Source organism: Lygodium microphyllum, chromosome 3, assembly GCF_053477565.2.
Source record: "Lygodium microphyllum isolate KBCC chromosome 3, Lygodium_microphyllum_v1.1.10, whole genome shotgun sequence".
Lineage (NCBI taxonomy): Eukaryota > Viridiplantae > Streptophyta > Polypodiopsida > Schizaeales > Lygodiaceae > Lygodium > Lygodium microphyllum.
Genome location: NC_141137.1, coordinates 90,552,455 through 90,573,216, shown reverse-complemented (window position 1 = coordinate 90,573,216; position 20,762 = coordinate 90,552,455).

Here is a 20,762-nt window from a genome sequence, read left to right as displayed (position 1 = left end):
GTGCCGCTAAAGAATTAAAGCTATTGGGCATCTAAGAAGTCAGGCGGTATCCAAATACAATGTCCAATACAATTATTTAAATCGTGTGCCCGTGCACATACAAAAATAATAAATAAATATCAAGCACTTTAATAAATAAGCGCGATAAAATATAGGCTCCATGCCTAAGATATGCGCCCATAAAAAATTGATGATAATTTGAATACACACTATTCTCCAATGCTTCCTATTGCCACCGCTGCTTGCTCTACACATCAACTGAAGCATTCACAATTGTTAGAAAAATAATACAATTAAACCGACAAAAGTGAATACCTAGCAGTCTTCAGCTACAAAAATAAACTGGTTAGAAATCAATACTAACCTTAATTTATTACGAGTGCGCACTCTAAACTCATAAACGTTTATTAATTTAAATATGTATTTTGCAGAATCACCCACTATGGAATCACCCACGTACACATAAAATTAACAAAACGCTCGAAAAGGATAGGCGTCCCCATCGACTTCTCGCACAAAGAATCCACTTTGTGTATGAGCCCCGGTAATAATAAAATTTTACGGAATCCACCATGGAATATGCCTCCTGGCATCATACCCTCGGGTGGGATAGCAATTATTCTCAATTGCTATTAGCTTAATGTGGAGCTAATAGTGTGGGGAAAGCACTTAGGTCTCTAGCGTGCATCCATTGGGCCTCTTCAACATGATGATTTTTAAACTTGACCAAATATCTAGAATATCGACGGCCAGTTCTAGTGGTCATAAAGTCAGTATCTATAATAGTTTCAGGCTCAAGGATTTCAGTTTCATCATCTAGCAAAGGAGGGTTTTCATAGACAGGGTGTAGAGGTAGTTGGCCTCTAAAAGGTCGTAATAAACTGATATGGAAGGTGTTGTGGATTTTCTAATGTTGTGGTAATTCTAGTTTAAATGCATTGTCATTGATTTTGTGTATGATATTGAATGGTCCATAAAATCTAGGTGCTAATTTGACAACAGGGTGTTTATCTACACTTTGTAATCTTCGTTTTTCAATTCGTAACCAAACATAATCATCAACTTTAAAATTCATAGCCTGTCTTTTCTTATTTGCTTGTTTTGTGTATGATTGCTGGGCTTTGGCAATCATATCTTTAACTTCATAAAAAATAGTAGCATGCATGTTAGTAATATCATCAACAGTTTGAATTTTGTTTGACAATGATGTAACAGTGTAGGCAATCGATATCCATAAATAACTTCAAATGGTGCTTTCTTTGTAGCTGTATGTGGTGTGTTATTATAGGCAAACTGAAGTAAATGTAGATATGTATTCCATGTGTGTGGTTTTGAAATGGTGTAAGCATGCAAAAGATCTAAAATAGTACTGTTAGTAGCTTCTGTTTGACCGTTTGTTTGAGGATGAAATATAGATGAAAAATCAATCTTTGTTCCTAAGTTAGCAAAAAAAGTAATCCAAAAATTATTGCAGAATCTAGAATCACGATAAGAAATAATGAGTTTTGGTAAACCATGATTAGTGAAAACAATTTTAAAAAACAATTGAGTAGCTTGAGATGCAATTAAAGTTTTCTTGCATGGAATGAAATATGCTTGTTTGCTAAACCTGTCTACAACAGTCCAAATCATATCATGGTTAGCTTTAGTGTTAGGTAGACGAGTGATAAAATCCATTGAAATCTGTTCCCATGGTCGTGATGGAATAGATAATGGCATTAGTAAACCATATTGTTTACCATGGTGTCTTTTAACTCGTTCATGTAAAGGATTTTGGAATGCAGCCATCATCACTCTTTGAAAGGTTACAGGGGCATTACAAAGCCCAAACGGTATCATTATGTAAGAATAGGCTCCCCATTATGTTATGAAGATTTGATCTTCTTCTACTATTTGGACTTGGTTGTATCCACTAAATCTATCCAAGAGGGAATAGAACTCATATCCTGTTGGAAACTGCGAGGAAGACGAGAGACGAAAGGAAGAGAGGAGAGAAGAGAGATATGAGACACCGGAAGTGGAACCCCAGAAGTGTGTCAACTGAGCACACATGATAGGAATATATAGAGGGGACCTAGGGCGCTATATATAGACAGACTATATATAGCTAACAAGGGTGCTATACATAGACAGACTATATATAGCTAACATATCCAACCATTGTGTTTAATAGTTGGCCTATGAAAGGAATAGGGAAATGATCCTTCAAGAAAAGAAGAAAAAAATACAACACCAACAACAACAACAAAAAAGAAAACTAAACAACAATAAACAAGAAAAGAAAAAAACTACTACTACTACAACAACAACAAACAAGAAAACTACTATTACTACTACTACAATCACGTCTACGACGACTATGACCACGACTACGACTACCACAACAACAACAAACTAGAAGAGAAGAAATTGAACAACAACTACTACTATCACTACCACTACCACTACTACTACTACGACTACCACAATAACAACAAACAAGAAAATAAGAAATTAAACAACAGCTACCACTACTTCTACCACTACCACTACCACTACTATGACAACCACAAAAATAACAAACAAGAAAATAAGAAATGAAACAATAACTACCGCTACTGCTACCACAACAACAACACACAATAAAAAAAGAAAAGAAGAAATAAAACAACAATAATAACAACAACATCTCTCTCCTTCTCTCTCTCCCTCCCTCTCCCTCTCCCTCTCTTTCTCTCTTTCCCTATTATGTTTAATGTTTTCTCCCCCTCTCTCTCTCGTTCCTTCTTTTCATTTCTCTATTCCTCTCCCTCTCCCTCCCTTTTTCTCTTTCCCTATTATGTTTAATGTTATCTCCCTCTCTCTCTCGTTCCTTCTTTCCTTTTCTCTCTTCCTCTCCCTCTCTCGTTTCCTCTCCCTCTCTCAATACACATGATTTTTAACAAAAACAAGTAAAAGAAAAAGAGAAAACACAAAAACAAAGCAAGAAGGAACAATGCAATCACAGTAAAGGCCCAAGGATGGATTCAGCGACTCCTCTTCGCGACGGCGGCTCCTCTTCGCCCTCCCTACACTTCCTCCTCTTCTTCACGAATGACGGTGGGGGCGGTGGCGACAAGCTTTCCTTCTCCCTCTTTCTCTCCCTCTCCCTCTCCCTCTCAAATGCAAGATGGAGTTCACTCTCCCTTTCGCTCTCTCTTTCGTGTACTTGTGCAAAATAACACGCTCGGGTTTCGGCCCGCATTTTTTTTGTCTGAGCATCATTGCTATTAGCGTCACATTTGCGACAGTAATAGTGACGCCACTATTTTGCATCGGAAAGCGCCGTCGCTACTACAAATAGGTCATTATTTTAATTCCTTTCAAGGTCATATTCCCAAGGTGATGATGCCATAAAGATACATTGAAAGATTAGTCATAGCCAAAACATGATCAATAGACCTAGAAATAAGCAAAGAGTAGAGGTTTCCAACCTTGGCACCTCTAGCAAAAACACAACTACCATGGGAGACCTTCTATGTCAAAGAATCACCAAAAGATACATGGCACCTATTATTATCCAATTGTCCAATTGAAATAAAGCTTTTATTCAAAGACAAGACATGACATACTTCATGAATTACAAAAGGAGAACTAGTACAAAATTATAGTCTAACATCACCTATGCCAATGATATCTAATGTAGTGTCATTTCCTAATCTAATAGAACCCATAATAGTACGTTATCTAGGAAACCAATGGCGATATGGGATAACATGGAATAAAACCCCCGAATCGAGAAGCCAACAGTGAGAGTAAGTGGATGAAGTATCGATCAACTAAGTAGCATCAATTGAGGAAGCAATAAGATTGTAATCATTAAAATTATAATCCAAGGTATTTATCTCCTCTATCTTCACACTGGACTTATGTACAATCTTAATGGACTTTGTATTTTCTTATATTTTTTCCTTCCCTTTCTCATTGTGTCTATCATTGCACATTTTATGGCACTATGGCCTAATGTGACCTTATTGCCCATAATAATGACATGTCAAAGAGGACTTACAATCACAGGGTTTACTACAAGTTTGCCCATGAGATTGAGACTTTCCCCTACTGGGCTGTGAGTCTCTACCATGGTTATTGTTATCATTTCCACTATTTTTGCCTCTAATTGTAAGTCCATTAGAAGTGTGAGTTGTATCAATATTCTTCATGTTTACTTCTTCTATAAGTAAAGCACTCTCTACATCACTACATTTAAAACCATCCTAAGGAGGATTAGCACTCATAGCAATCTGAGATATATCCCATGAGTATGGTAGTGTGACAAGTTATCCTCAAATTTGATGTCCTGCCAGATAATCTAGTTGAAATAGAGTGGAATGCATTCAAATGAGTAGACATAGGGATGCCCTCCATGCAAAGGTCCACAAGCTTCTTCAACCAATACAACTAAGATGCAAGACTCTACTTGTCATAACGATCACATATCTTCTTCCATAAATCATATGTAGCACAAGCATTATAGATAACTTTAAACTACACCTAGTTAGATAAAGAGATTATGATAGGAGACTTGCATAACTCATCCAATTCATTTCAATTTTCTCTATGGAAAATTTTGGCTTTATTTCCTTGGTTTCCAAAGGCCTTATCCACTTCTTTTGCACCAAAACTTGCCATATTTGCATCTTCCAATATTGGAAGTTGTCACCATCTAGCTTTTCAATGATGAAAATAGCACTATCAATTGATGCATTGGAGGTACCTACTACTATATTTGCAAATTACTACAAAGTAGAAGAGTATGGGCTATTATAATTATAACAAAATAATCCCAAACTGAGCCAAAAGGGAGGGCAAGAGGTGGGAAACAAAAGAGTATATATCTGTCCACAAGTATTAGGTAGTAGAGTTCTCAAACAAGGTATTTATACTCAAAGAAATTGCTCATAAAATATATTCAACATTGTTTTCCATAAAATACAACAAATGACTAGACATCAATAGGAAAATGACCAACGAAGTAAGCTCCTACTAGTAGGAATATCTAAGTAGCAATCTGGGATATATAGAATTCAACTAGTAGTGTAGTGACCAAGTACCAAGAGCTATCAAAGCATATGGAATGCCAGATACATAAATGCATACAACTAAATGTGTATCAAGCATCTACCCATTGACAAGCCACTAAAAATGATAAGTATAAGGTATCCAAGTGCTCAAAAGCAAATCGGCCCACAAGAAGTTGTATGTGCAACAATTGTGTATCCATATATCAATTGAGCATATACATGAGCAATAGACTTCCATTGTCTTTAAAGAATCAAGATCTGCAAAATAAATACAAGTATCTCCCACTAGAAGAGAATTTGGAATGTAAAATAAGCAAGAAAAGCTCAAGACATAGGTGTTATAGCATCTAGGAGGCCCAAGTAGATCATAAATACATTTCAAAGTATATGCATCCATTATGTCTTCAATCTACAAGTAATGAAGAATCACTAAAGCAAATGTCCAAATCCCAAATAGATCCAATGGAGCTCAAATGAGAAGCTAAAAGTGCATCATAAGCATATTTAGGTATAGACATTAATTCCTAGCATCCATATAAGCATGTAGAGTACCTACTTAGTACCCAATGCACTTGTATGCTTTCAAAACAGAAAGCTTCATTGTTGTATACTTGTTGTCCAAACTATTGTTATAGTGATAAACCCTTCAAAATTGAGCTAGATGAGCTCTATCCAATCCAAATAGCATATCAAAGCATCCCCATAATATTCAAGCATCAAAATAGCATCATTGAAGCACTACATGAGCATTATAAAACTCAATGTTTGATGTCCACAATGTATACAATAGATCTATACCAAAATGCAAGTGTATTACTAATAAAAAACTCTTCAAAGACTACTCAAGGACAAGCCAAGCAATTTCAAGATAAATGGCAAGTGGTAGGGGAAGCTCCCAGGAGCGAAGAGTGACCGAATTATGTGCTACAAATTAGGGAACGTGGATTGATAAATTAGCACAAATTGCACTAGCTACTCATGTGACCTCTATTGATGCTTGACAACTCAACAACCACTAAACAATACTCAGTGGGTCCCTTTGAAGCCTGAGAACAAGTCTTGAAACCCCTAAGAAAGTTGAGACTCAATGCGTACCTTCGATGGATGAAAGGTACGTAGCCATGAAAGCTTGAAGTGAAGTTCTTCTTCTTGGGCTAAAGAAAGTGATGAATGAGCTCCTCAAATGCCTTCTCTAATACCAGTTGAAAGGTAGAGAGGAAGGTGGAAGCATGAGCATAAACAAGAAGGGAGCAAGAGCTATAGATGTTCAAGCAAGAAGAGAGAGATCGACATGTGGGAACTCCAATAATCACAATGTGTGACTTGCCTTCCCTTGTTCTATTTCCACAAAAATAATTAAGAATTAAGTGATAGTGATAGGTGCCCACCACTTGTAGTGTATAGGTGTGCAAGTACAATATACAAGTAAATGTAGGCAGCTAGGTACATGTAGCCTTTAACCCCAATAGTAACATATGAGAAAGCTTTCTCCATTTCCTAGTATACGGTCAATGATGTGCAAGCTAGATGTAGCATTGATGAGATGGTTGTAGACTGCATGTTGCTATATTGCCACTATTGTTAGGTATTGTTCTAAACTCTTTTTTTTGAGCTACAACATCTTGGTTCATATTGACACAATGCTAATCTAGCTATTGGAGATACTATGAATGTTGTTGGGTTATCTTTCATGAATGGAATTTTTTGGATGATCATGTTCACCAGCTAGTGATGCAATGCTAATCTAATGCTTGGTATATTGGAGATACTATAAATGTTATTGCATTGTCTTTAATGAATGGGATTTTTTGGATGATCATGTTCATAATTGTGGGTGGTCTGACATGAGTAAATTTTTGTGTTTACATGATGATGTACATTTTGAGGTATTCTTCATTCACCATGAGACCACAAAGTTGACATTAGATATAGTATGATTGCAGCATCTTTGCATGCTTATAAGCTCCCTCTCAAATATGAAGCATGCTTATTGCAATAATTGTTGAAAAAGGAACCTTCAATTTTGTGGCCTTGATGGAAATTGGTGAATTATACTAGTTTTTGTATTGTTGATAGAGAATGTTTCCATACGGTATTTCATGGAGTGGGCAAGAGATAAAATCTAGATGTGGTTTTGTTGATGCTATAGTTTTGTGGTAGTTGTAGAATGTCATGGTCCAAGCTTAATGACTAGGCACAATATGCATCCACACGTGCATGATGATATTCCATGTCCTTGTGAGATTTCATTGTTGTATGTCTGTGGGAGGTGTGTGTATTTAATAGCCTCACTTCTTTCATTATTCGAATGTGCATGTGGTTTAAGGTTGCTTTAGTGTGGGTGACACTCACTTTGATAGTCTCATAGTGGAGACTAGTTTCTACTTATTTGAGTCCAAGTCACATAGTCCTCGTCTCTTAGTGTCTTCTATTTGAATATTTAGTTTCCCCATCGATGTGTCCTTCATTGCATACTTAAGAAGGTAGAATAAGATGAATGAGTTCTTTACTCATTGAATGTTCATGTGGCACCACCCCACCCCACCCCCACCCTAAACCCCAAACCACGCGCTCCCCCCCCCCCCCCCCCCCAATACACACACACAACAAGAGTGCCAATATTGGGTGATACTTCATGACATTTTGGTGTTCATCTGTAGGATAATGGTAGATGTATTGTTGGCTTTTAGAGTCTATTTTTGGTTCTAGATTGTTGCATGGGGAAAATGGAAATATGGTACTTACATTTTCCATAGGAAATATTGCTAGTTTTATAATATGTGTGATGATATCTTTGAATCTTTTTGGACAAGAAGAGGGCTCTCAATTTTTGTGTTAAATTGCATTACTTATTGTTGGATGAAACATATACACAAATCTCATTTGTTGTATTTTCAATATCTGCATCATAAAACTAGAGGATGATATGTGCACGAAATGAGTCCCTATGTTGAATATCATATTTGATCACGTGGTGCTAGATGCGACCCATCCAAGGAGCTTTCCCAAGGATGTATCGATTTAAGAAGAGGTGGAATCTAGTGTGAAAGAGGATGGCACACTTGGCGGCTATACATCATCATTATGTTAGTGTATTGATGTGGGTACATTGTAGTGAAGTATATACATGACCACCCTCATTCGAATTGTTTATATTCACTCGCTTGTAGTTGTCAATATATATTTATAAGCACATTGTGCTTATGTTATTTGTATTCAAGACAACTTGTTTTAGTTGTATAGAAGTAGGAGTAAGACTTGTTCATATCGTGCAGTCAAAGAACAGGGTTGACATGTGAATCTTAATGTATTCACTAAGATACATGTTACCATCGTATACACCCTGACTAAGTGGGAAGAAGAATGGAAACAATGCTTTCTCTAAGGTGATATTTGCATAGGATGAGCCTATTACAAGCAAACCATCTTTTTTGAACATTACTGCTATTTCTAGAAGCTAGTTAGCCATCCATAAAATTGATGCATGCAAGCTCATGTTGATTGGTTTGTTGGAATGCAGACCTCCATTATGTTATCATGAGCACTATAATCAACTACATTTTTTGCTTCTAGAATTGTGTCAAATGGAGAGTTTACAAAATGTGCTTATAGAACCCTTTCAGTTGACTGCTTGTTGAGGACATAGAGACTTGACTTTGGATGTGCATGCTCTACTATTGTGATGTATTTTTGCATCACTAGATTATGAAGCATATTGGAAGCAAACATGTCAACAATGCCAGATCTCATCAAGTGAAGTCTAGTGGATGGTTTACTAGATGGTGGATCACGAAGATACCAAAGGATTGTCATAATTGATCTTCAATCCATCATTCCACTAGTGATTGTCCTTGTTGTTTTGGACATTGAGATCGACATGTTGATAATTCTCAAAAGTTGTAGCTGGGCAGTGGACCAAAGGTAGAAAATTATTTTTGTGTAGTAGTTTAAAAATCATGCAACCATATTCTTGTGTCGACATTTGCATGACTTGATTCACATGTTGGCATGCATGGATGAGAACATACTTGATAGAGGCATCAAAACTTGCATTTGTTTTATAGATTTGACATTATTTTCTAAGATGGTGATCTAATGCTACATCGTGATTAGTCCAAAAGTTGTGCATATTGTTAATGCACAAATGATGTTTATATGTACAATTGCCCAAGATGATTCCAATTTGTATATAACATTTTAGCTTGCGGCGCATGGTTTTAACAATGTTGTCTTAGAAGCCATAGTTTTCCTTTTCCTAAGTAATCTTAATGAGGCCTTATGATTTTGCATCCATATGAAGCACATTGCTATTGTGTCCTTTGTTAGCATAATAAGGTACATTTATTGAAAAAAATAGTAACATTATATGATTAAATATGGTTTTATAACTTAATCAATATATTTGTAAAAGTTACATGATTTCTTAGAATATTTTCATTGATTTTAGTTCATGTGTTTATGTTGAAAGATAGCCACTACATACTTTGACTATAGTATAAATCCATGGAGTAATTTATTCTAGAAATAGTAACTATTATGTCAATAATTATATTAATCTTACCAAATGGAAGCTATTTGTAGCAATATCTAGGTAAATTGAATGCATATTTTTTGAACCATATATGGGAATTGAATGTTTGTTTTTTAATGGATCAATTAATCTTACTAAGTTCAATGTGTTCTTACCCACATAGGCTAAATGAACACATGTCCTTTCATATATGCATGAGATGAACAACACTCACAAGTTTCTAAAGCTAATAAAATTTGATTGGAAACCTGTTGTAGAGCTTGAGATGTCATGTTGATGAAGACTACCTTGCAAAACCTAAAATGAAAAAACTAAAAGTTGATCAATGCAATGGTTTTGATATTTTATTATATTTTTGGCTAATGATTAACTTATAACTTTGTAAAACCATATTAATAATACAAAAAAGTATATAAACATGCTATAGAAGTAGCATATCGAAGAATTAGCACAAGTCTTTTCATTGTTTCATAATTATGGGGGAAGGTGCCATTCCCCCATCTTTCAAGTAAATATGGGTGTTACTTTACTTTACTATTGAGTATTGTATTAAAAAGAAATGTAGGTTTTAACCTTGTGAAATATTATATTTAAGAAGATTGCAATTAGCTTTGCTAAAGTTAAGCTTAGAGTAATGACATAGAACGGAATGAGTAGACCAAATTAATTCGAAGTTCAAAAGTCATCGATTTCTTGTTCAAAACTACTAATAACTAATAAATAGATTATTATAGTTAATACCTAAATTATTTTGATGAGTTTAGAATAAGAGCTCACAACAAAAATTCATAACTATGTTAGATGGTAGGGAGGACAAAGCAATCTCTTAAGTGCTTAAATAAACTATTCTAACTACAACTACATTATAAAAACAAATTCCAAATTGGGTGCAAAGGGCAAAAAATGATAACTATCATACTCACAAATACCATACTCATACTTATAACCATCACAATCATGGTTAGTATTGAAGGACTAATTAATTAATCATAAGGTGCGCCAAGGGTAGTAGCCCTTATATATGTAATAATAGTATTAATGTATATGATGACAAGAACCCACAAACCAACAACTAATTAACTAATTAGTTTATGATTAATTCAATAATTAGGTTATGTAATTTGACCACCAATACCATGTAATTAAGAACTAATTATTTTAAAAGCAACAACCAACTAACTCCATATTTGGGGTTTTTGGAATTTCCATATCCATATGGGAAAACCAAATCAAAATGGATTTTGGGAATTTCATTAATTTGGAACTTGGTGCAATGGAACATATTCTTGCTTATGGTTGTTTCCAAAGAGATTGAAACAAACTCAAAAAGGTAGTGTTAACAAACATCTTAGTTTTAATATCCTTGAAAATATTCAAGGAAAATCTTCAGCTGATGGATTCTTGTAAACTTTCTTTGGCCTTCAATAACCTTTTGGGGGAATTTTAAAAATTTTGGGAGATTTTGTACATTTCTTCATCCAAGAGAAGACAATGCTATCTATTGTTTCCCATCATTTAGGATCTTTTTTGTTGCACATCCAATATATATCCCAACAATTAAAATGCACCTTTGCATCTGTACCATTTTGATGACAACAAATTGGTGCCCAATATTGTATACATACCTTGTTGAAGTTTTTGGAATTTCTATTTGTATCGACCTCACTTTGTGTAACACCAAGCCATATTGGACATATTGGATCTGAAGGTCTAACAAGCACCAAGTCATCTTTCTTAACATCGAGCATTGGTTCAAATGCATGTTTGGGTTGTTTTCTTAGAGGACTACAATAGTGATCATTCAACTCTTCCAATCCAATAAAGTCATCTGCATTATCTACATCTATATTGGTTACATCACTTTGTGTTCTTGGCCAAAAATCTATGAAAAATAAATCTTCTTGGGCATTTGGAGTTTGAAGAGCGTAGATCATATGTTTCCAATAATCAATCACTCGTGTTATAAACTTTGTGAACTCTGCTTCATGTCCTTGTACATTTGACCATCTTTTCCAATACTTCAAATAATCTTTAACTCCACTTACTACTTCTTGATGATCCTTAACGTAGTAAACATGGGCAGCAACATTGGAACACCCTTTGGAAGAGTAGGCTTTCCTGCAAGGTCTCTTTTCCATAATTCAATGCCACCTTCTCTTGGTAACCTGTCTGGGACTTTGGATGCATCTTGTATTGCATGACAGGTGTATCTCCTTGTATATAAAACTGAAATTGAAGAGGTTTTGAGTGAGCAACAAGTGTATCTTTGGAATCACACAAGTATCCCTCAATGTATCTCTTAAAGTCAGGCACATGTGTCAATAAGAAAGGTGTAGGACTTGTCATCTGAGATAATTGAAAATGTTGCATAAGATGAGGAAAAGTGAAGGTCATGCTTGTACTTAGCTTCTCTGAAAATTTGATGAACATTGCATCAATGTCCTCACGTGTATGACCCACCATGACAAACCCAAGCTGGAAACCCAAGCTGGATCATCTTGAATGTTCCTTGTGCAACAAGCAATGATAGATATGCAAAGCGATAGCGATTTTTGTTTTCTGATCCACAATTATCAAGTTGAAGTAGTAAGTTCTCTCGCAACCGTTTGAAATGATGATGGCTATCCTATGGTGTATTATCTTCCATGCATGATTTATTTTGTGCAACACCTTGATGGTGGTCTAGTGCTTTTTTCGAGTTGAGGGCATTTAGTAGTAGACAGGTTGATCTCGGCATTCCATATACTTGTAGATCACTATTTGCATGCCTGTGTAGTCGCTCCAAGTTCCTAAAGCACAACGACAATGAGGCAATTATGAAGTTAGGATCGTGAGGCCATAGATCGAGTGAGAAATGTCCATATCTACCTTCTCCATGTCCATGTGTAATCATGCCTATTAAAGAAACTGGTAGTTGAGTAGATCTTTCAGTCTCTTTTGATTGAAGCCTTAACCTAGGGATAGCTGTCTTTTGCTAGTCCATTTTATCACGTATGATGCACAAGTTTTTATCTGGACCTAATGCTGAGGCCAAGTGCCAATTATAGTATATGTTCCGACAACTTTGTTGTTGTTGCATGTGACATTGATGCTTCTTTAGAAGCACATTTTGCTCTTGAAGACACTTTGTTGCTACAAGTTGCTCTTTGATCTCTGAGCAAATACTACATTTGGAGAACTCACTTGTCTTTGTTAAGGTTACATGCTTGAACTCTATATTCCAAATATGATTAAATGTGGACAATGACATTTTCTTACATCCAATACCACTCAATGCTGTATTTACTTCTGCCCATATATCTACCTACTTGTAAACAACTTGGATGACCAATTGTGTCTCCCTTGATCCATCTTGCATTGTTCTACTCTTGTGTGGCATTTGCTCTGCATTCTTCTTAACAAAGTTTCTAAAGATAGCTCTTCCCATCTTTGTGTGATCCCAAGCTGCTCTTATTACCCCCTTGTTTCCATGCATTGCCCTCCTCACGCCATGCTCAAATTGTGTTTTGTACGTGTCAAAAGATGTCTTTGGGATTCCATGAATCTCATACCATGCCCTTCCACATACCACTTGTCCATTGAAGATGAAGTTGTACTTCCTTGTTTCCAAGTAATCAAACCTACATGATGATTCAAATTAAACATAGTTTGTGTGGTCTTCAAATTGCAATTCCCAAAAGTATTTACCTAATTGTTACATTGCTTCTCTATCAGCAAACTGACAACACTTTTCTTGGCAACAATCAATCATAGAAACCTATGAAATGGAGTCCATTGAAGTCCTCAAGTTTGCACCTTTAGGGGCAATAATTCGACACTTTCTATTGACCATACAATATGATCTCTTCTAAACAAAAATTGTTTTTTTTGCAGAAAAATAATATTCATTGGTATCTTCCATGTTTTTGGCACAAGCTTTTGTAGAGATAAATTGCATGTATGATTGTTGTTGTAGTAGCGATGTTCCATCATCAAAGGTGACTTATTTAATATGCCATCTTTCCAAAGTGACACAGTGAAGGTTGTCATCTATGTATGTTCATGTGGTTTGATCAAGGACTTTATCTACCACCACACCAACATCCTCTTCTCCCAATAATTCAAAGTTTATCACATCATATGGAAAAGCCAATAATATAACCCTTGTCCCAACACACATAGTGTTGCCTTTTGTCCATAGTATCACTCTACATTCTCTCCAACTTTCACGAATGCTAAGCACATCAATATCCTCAGAAGGTAGGACATGGTTTGATTTGTAATCATCTCCTTTATCATGAATTGTTATTGATTTTGAAACAACCACATCTTTCTTTCCCCATTTTGCAAAACCACCTACAGCTTCATGAACCTTCATTGCGTCAATTGTTGGGAATGGCAAATATACTGCTACATTTAAACATTTATCAATAGCCACTGGAATATATCCATCTTCAAGTGTTTCTCCATGGCGTGTCTCATTTGGATGTATTGCATGCACTCTCCCAAGTGCAACAATCTCATGATCAACTAGCAAATTCACAGTTTCTCCAAAATAAAATTGTTATTCATGATACTTGTACAAGTGAGAAAATGGAGATTTTATAATTTGTATGTTGTCACCACTCAGAAAGAAGAAAATAGTAATGAAATTGCTAAATAAAATGAAGTATCAAATTTCATTGAAACGAAAAAAGCACTTCAACATTAGATAGAATGAGTCCAATATCCATAATAGAAAGTATTAATAGAAACATCATACAGAAAGGGGATAGATTTGACCATATGGCCAAAAATAAACTTTCTCTTGAACTATGCCCTAAAGTAAATAAGAAAAATTTCTTCTATTATTTTTAGTTGCCCTTGATTTTACTTTATTTTATTAGCTACTCTTTGAGTAAGCAAAAACTTCATTGTGTGTTCTCATTGGGAAAAGATATAGTAGATGTTCAAAACTTGTATTATATCTATTCAACACGAGAACAATGATTAAAATTATTTATAATGTGTATAGGAAAAGATTTAGCCACCTAGTCAAAAATCTATTGTATGTATTCCATACCATAGCAAATATAAAAATTATTTGTGATCCCTATAGAAGAAAACATAGTCGAATGATTGAAACCTTTGTTGTATGTATTTCACATGACAAAAATGATAAAAGTTCATTGTGGTCTCCATAGAAAAATATTTAGCTAGATGGTCAAAACCTCAAGAAAAATACATACAACAAGGATAAAAGTTCATTGTGAACTTTATGGAAAAATATTTAGCTAGATGGTCAAAAACTCTATTGCAACTATTTTATACAAGACTTAAAGATTTAGCCATATGGTTAAAACATGTATTGTATGTAACCTAGATGATAGCAAGGATAATAATTATTTGTGATGTTCATATAACAAGATTTAGCTAAATGGTATCTAGGAGAAATGCTCTTGGTGAGAGTTTGAGGGAAACTTCCTCCTCAGTGGAGGTTTGGGAGCAATGCCCCCAGTCGGGGTTTGGGGATAGTGCCCCTTATAGGGATTTGGGGGCCATGCTCCCAATGGGGGGTTTGAGGGGTAGCGCCCCTTGGTGGGGGTTTGCAGACAACACTTCCTAGTGGGGGGTTGGGAGTAGCACCCCTGATGGGGGATTGGGGGCAATGCCTCCAATGGGGGGTTCGGGGGGTAGTGCCCCCTGGTGGGGGTTGGGGCCAACACCCCTAGCTAGGGTCCAGGGGCAGCTTCCCTGGTGGGGGTTTGGGAGCAATGCCCCCAATGGGGGGGTCCGGGGCAGTGCCTTGAGTGGGGGTTTGGGGGCAATGTCCCCAATGGCGAGGTCCGGGGGCAATGCCCCCAACGGTGACAGTATAGCCATTACGTGATTTTTGAAAAAATCACCATTGAAATCTTTAATAAAATTAAAAAATAGATACAAAAATAAGATCTAAATCTACTTATATTTCATAACAAGTTATGGTTATTCTAATAACACGATACATTAAATGATCCCTTTCATGAGGTCGATCTTTACAACTAATCATGATGTTTTTTAAAATGAGTTTCTCTTCCTCTCCCTCTCTCTTCCACGCAACTCTCTAACCCGAGTGTTTTCTCTGTTGCATTGTTTCAGTTGCAGGTTTTGCATCTCTGATCCTGTGTGTTTTTATCTATGCTCTTCTCGCCCCTATCTTACTATAGGTTTTGTGGCCCTAATCTTTGGTGGTTCTATCCCTTTGCTCTTCTCTAGTTGCTCTCCACTATTTCATTTTCTCAAACCGAAACAGATTGTGCAGTGCAAATTCTGGTTCGAATCAGGGTATTATGAACAAAACTACCCACGTCTTCAAATTAGAAATCTTGCTCCAAGGGTTCAACAATTTAACAGGGTAGTGAATGATCGCCACTCCACAACGTGTTTGCTCTACTTCATGGGTGATTTTTGTTACGTTGGCACACATTGCTGACTTCTACTAATTACAACAAGTTTTCAACTCTTCCCTACTTCATTTTTTTATTTTGAGTTAAACTACATTGATTTTGATCATTTCAATCTATACAATTACTACAAATCATACTACTACTCTTTTATATGATTAGTATTGAATAATTTTAAGATCAAACACCAAAATAATTTTCTAAATAAGAATCATTTATGAAATTTAAATGCAATCTTTATTTCTGTAGCAATGAGATTAGGCACTCACTCTTGAGAATTTAATGTATTCTTCTTCTTGATTGCTTGATTGATCGTGGATTGATCTCTTGGAGTGCTTGTCTTTTTTGCTGTCCACTACCTTGCAAATGATAGCTTCTTTGCTGTGAATATGAAAAATATGATTTCTTGCACTGTTGAAAATACTCTTTTTGCTGTGAATATGAAATATATGATTTGTGTAATCTTGAAAAAACTCTCTTGGATATGAATATGGAATAAATGGTTTGTGCAATGCTGTTATCAATGAGTGCTTTCAAAATACTAACCTTTCTTTCTATTCTATGATGCTATATACCTTAAGGTTTTACCTCAAGGCTAAATTTAGCCTTATATTTCTTGTATTATCCCAGTAATATTAGAGTAATTTATCAAGTTCTTATACATTATATTATACTTTACTATATAGAACTTTCTATTATACTGTATTTTCATAGTAAAAGCATTTCCATCAAATTTTATGGTTTCATTCTTTATAATTTTGCAATAAGCATATGGCTATATAATACTTACTAATACTCAATATGATTTTGCCATAGGATGTAATTTGATATTCTAACAACACATATCATGATCTTTCATTAATCTAAAGATTAGACCATATGGTAAAAAAAATTCTTACAATATAAGAATTACTTTTTATTATTTTATTCAATACAATCTAAGATTTGGCCATGAGGTCAAATCTTTTCTTATAATATGAGACGTAATTTATGTTATTTTTTCCAAGATATTGTGAGATTTTGCCATGCGACCAAATCTTCCCTTTAAGCTATCTCTTGGCCAGAATAAGGTCTCTTGTAGTATCACAATATCTTGCAACAAATCAACCACTTTGTTCATTTTACTACAAGAATAAGGTTTCACCATTTGGTCAAATGCTTTCTTATATTATTAACCCTTACTTCCAAAAGGAAAGACTAGTTTCTACTTAGAATTCCTTACTTTCTATAATTTAGCCATGTGGTTAAATCTTGTATTGCAACAAACAAATCACTTTTTTGGGAGTTGATCCTAAAAATTAAGACTAAATCTATGGTGGGTTTGATCACACAAATTTTGGGTATGCTAGATTTAGTTGTATGGCAAAATCTTCTAAGAAAAAAATCTTCTATATTATCTCCAAAAAGGAAGACCATGTTCTACTTGGAACTCCTTGATTACCTACTATATTTATAGGAAGTTTCGCAATGAGGTCAAAACTTGTTGTGCAATAGACAAACCACTTTGTTTCCATGAACCATTTATTTCATTTCAAATTTTCATAACTTCCTATCTATATGTTCATATATAAATATCATATCATTTTGCCACAAATTAACCACTTTTTCCATTTCACTACAAAATAAAAATTGGCCATATGGTCAAATCTTTCATTTTGTTATTAATGCTGGTATCCAAGAATCCCCACGTTTGGCCATGTGATCAAATCTAATCTCATATATCTTGCAAACCATGAGACCAACTTTTTCATTCCACTATAAAATAATATTTGGCTATATAGTCAAATCCAATTTCACAACATGTTACAACAAATGAATCACTTTCTTCATATGGTTATGAAACTAGATTTGGCTATATAGTTAAAACCAATTTATAGAAATACTGATATCTTGTAGGTTTCACCGTGAGGTCAAATCTCCACCTTTCAAGTGTTTTTCGCATTACCTTATATTGATATCTATGGGATTTGCTACATAGCCATATTTGTTTATATGTGAATCTTATATCACAATAAATTGCATCTTCTCTTTAACTAGCCTTTAAAAACCATATGGTAAAAAACCATGGCAAAGTTTCTAATCTTATAGATAAATCTTATGACTAAATAGGATTTGACCACATGGCTAAAACCAATGACAATGTTTCTACAATATAGCTCCTTTCAAGGGAAACTTACATGTGCACTAATTAAAATGTTAACTTTGGGCCAAATGGAATCACGAGATTGCTACATAACCACATTGATATATGGGTGGATCTTATATTGGACTAAATCTTATTCTTTGATTAAATAGGATTTGACTAAATGGCCAAATATCTTAGCAAGGTTACTAGAGTATGATCCTTGCATAGGAAACTTACATGGAGAAGAAATCCAATGTTAACTTAGGGACAAAATCATCCATGACATTTTCTACATAACCACAATGATTTTTCACTATATCTCATACCACACTCACACTCAAAATTTCATTATCACTTAACCATTTATTTAAGCTCATGGTCAAGTCTCACTATTAATAGAATTTGATATTCTCACCGAAGTCAATGGCAAAGTTTTTACTATATGATTATTGCAAGCGAAACATAATTAATGCTAACTTAGGGCCAAAATAATCAATGAGATTTGATACATAGGCACATATATTTATGGTTGGATCTCATACCATACTTAATCTCAAATTTCAATATTTCATTTTATGAAGGAGTCCCTTTGGAGTACATTTGTCTTGTATTTCGTAAAATCTTGTGTTGTTGTGTTTTCAATTTTCAACCTAGAAATCTTATACATTTATTTGGGTCTTGTGAATTTTGAATATTTTTAAATCCACTTTTGTTTGACAACTTTTCCTCTTTGTAGAATTATTCAATGGCAAAGAAAGATAGCACATCCAAAAAGGAGACCCAAACCATTTATGGAGTTAGTGGTGATTTTGTGTATCCATGGTATGTGGATGTTTATGATAGTCAAGGAAAAAGGGCTGACAATGTTCTCTTATTTGCTTTAAAGAGTGATATTGCATTTTTTCAACAAGATGGTGTCATAGAGAAGATAACAGATAGATGTGCTAGGAAAGAGAGAATACCATGTAATCTTGTTAAGATCAAGGGGAAAAATGTAGTATATAAACTTGATCCTTTGTCATTTCACTTTGCCCATATTAAAGAGGATAAAGAATACTCTTTGAAAACAATGAGATGGACCTTATTTGAGGAAGTAAAGGGCACAGAAGACATTATATCAGCATTCCAAGCTGTCCAAAATAGTGAGCTACTTTCCGTATCAAGAAAAGGTAATCGCCCCAACAAAAGAATGAAGCTCCAAGATAAAGAAATAGACTTGGGATCTTCACCTCCTCCTCAAGAAGAAAATAATTCACCAAATCCCACAAGCTCAAAGTCAAAATCACCTCAATAAAGTTCCTTGTCACAAGCTCTTTGTTGTTAGTATGATTGCTGACACTACTAAGCATGATGCAACTTTACCTTCCATGCTAGAAGTTACACCTGCAAAGCTAATAATTTCTCTTGAGGTCAAGGGAGTAGAAAGAACATTCTATTTTCTTGAGATAGTTAAGAAGAAGGGAAAGAAGGAAGAATCAGGATTTCACATGTTTGAAAAATTCTTTCCATTTGGTCCAATGACACAATTTTCTATTCTCGTTGATAGATGTTATGAGGCACCTCCTTTGTATGCTTATAGGTCACTATGTTGGGATTATGTAGAGAAGCTAACCACGTCTTTCATAAAGATCCCATGAATCTAGCAACAACAACACGTCTTATGCCTTTTGTACAAGACAACAGTGATAAGAGACCCGTGCATCGTGATGAGGTGGATGGTAATAAGTTGGGCACTTATACTTATTGGATTATATCGGAGCTTCACTTGATTCATGCAACAAATATATATATTTAGAGTAATACTACACATTGTCTAGCAACCAAGCATTTATACACCACGAGAAATGCTAGAATATTAGTTGATTGTCCTATGGAAATGTGCATTGAGCTTTCATGAATGACAAATATGGAATCACATAATGTTATGAAGAATGCCCCTTACATTGAGCAACTTTAACAATTAAGAGATTAGTGGTGGCTAGCATTTGGTTTTCCACCAAAACCCCAACAAGGGCTTTCTAAGTCAAGCTCTCAAAGAGTACCATGGCAGGTAATCACATATAAGCTTACCTTTGCTTTTAGTGAAGATTAGTGTGATGCTCTTTCTTTTGTTCTATGCTTACTATTTTGATATTTTTTTGTAGAGATTTGTGGCATACATTGAAGAAAATTATGCATCTAGAGATTTCCATATGATTGTTAGCTCCCAAGAAATATTTGATAGTTAGAACAAAATCGTGAAGAGATACTCTAGAGGTGAGCTTTTATCCCAAGAGGAGAGTTCGAGAAAAAAGGGAAGGCAACCTTCTCCTACTGCATTTCATTGCCTTATGGGTTTAAAGGATGGAGACATCCTTACACTACAAGAGGAGATCAATGAAGGTCATATCCTTTTTCTTAGAAACAAATAGGATAAGGAAGATATGATATGGAAACAAGGGCTAAGCAAATCAAGCAAGATAGGGTCCTAAAGGAGGAATTAGTCACTCTTTTCAATGCTTCAGTTCTAGAAAGTAGTAATGTGATGAAGACTTGGGAAGAGCTTGTTGATGATTATGATATCAATGATGAAGTCTACACAAAGATTTTAGGCATTTGCAATGATTGGGTATCAAAGAAGCTCACACATGGAGCTGATGTAGGGTCCCTACCAAATGGAGCAAAAA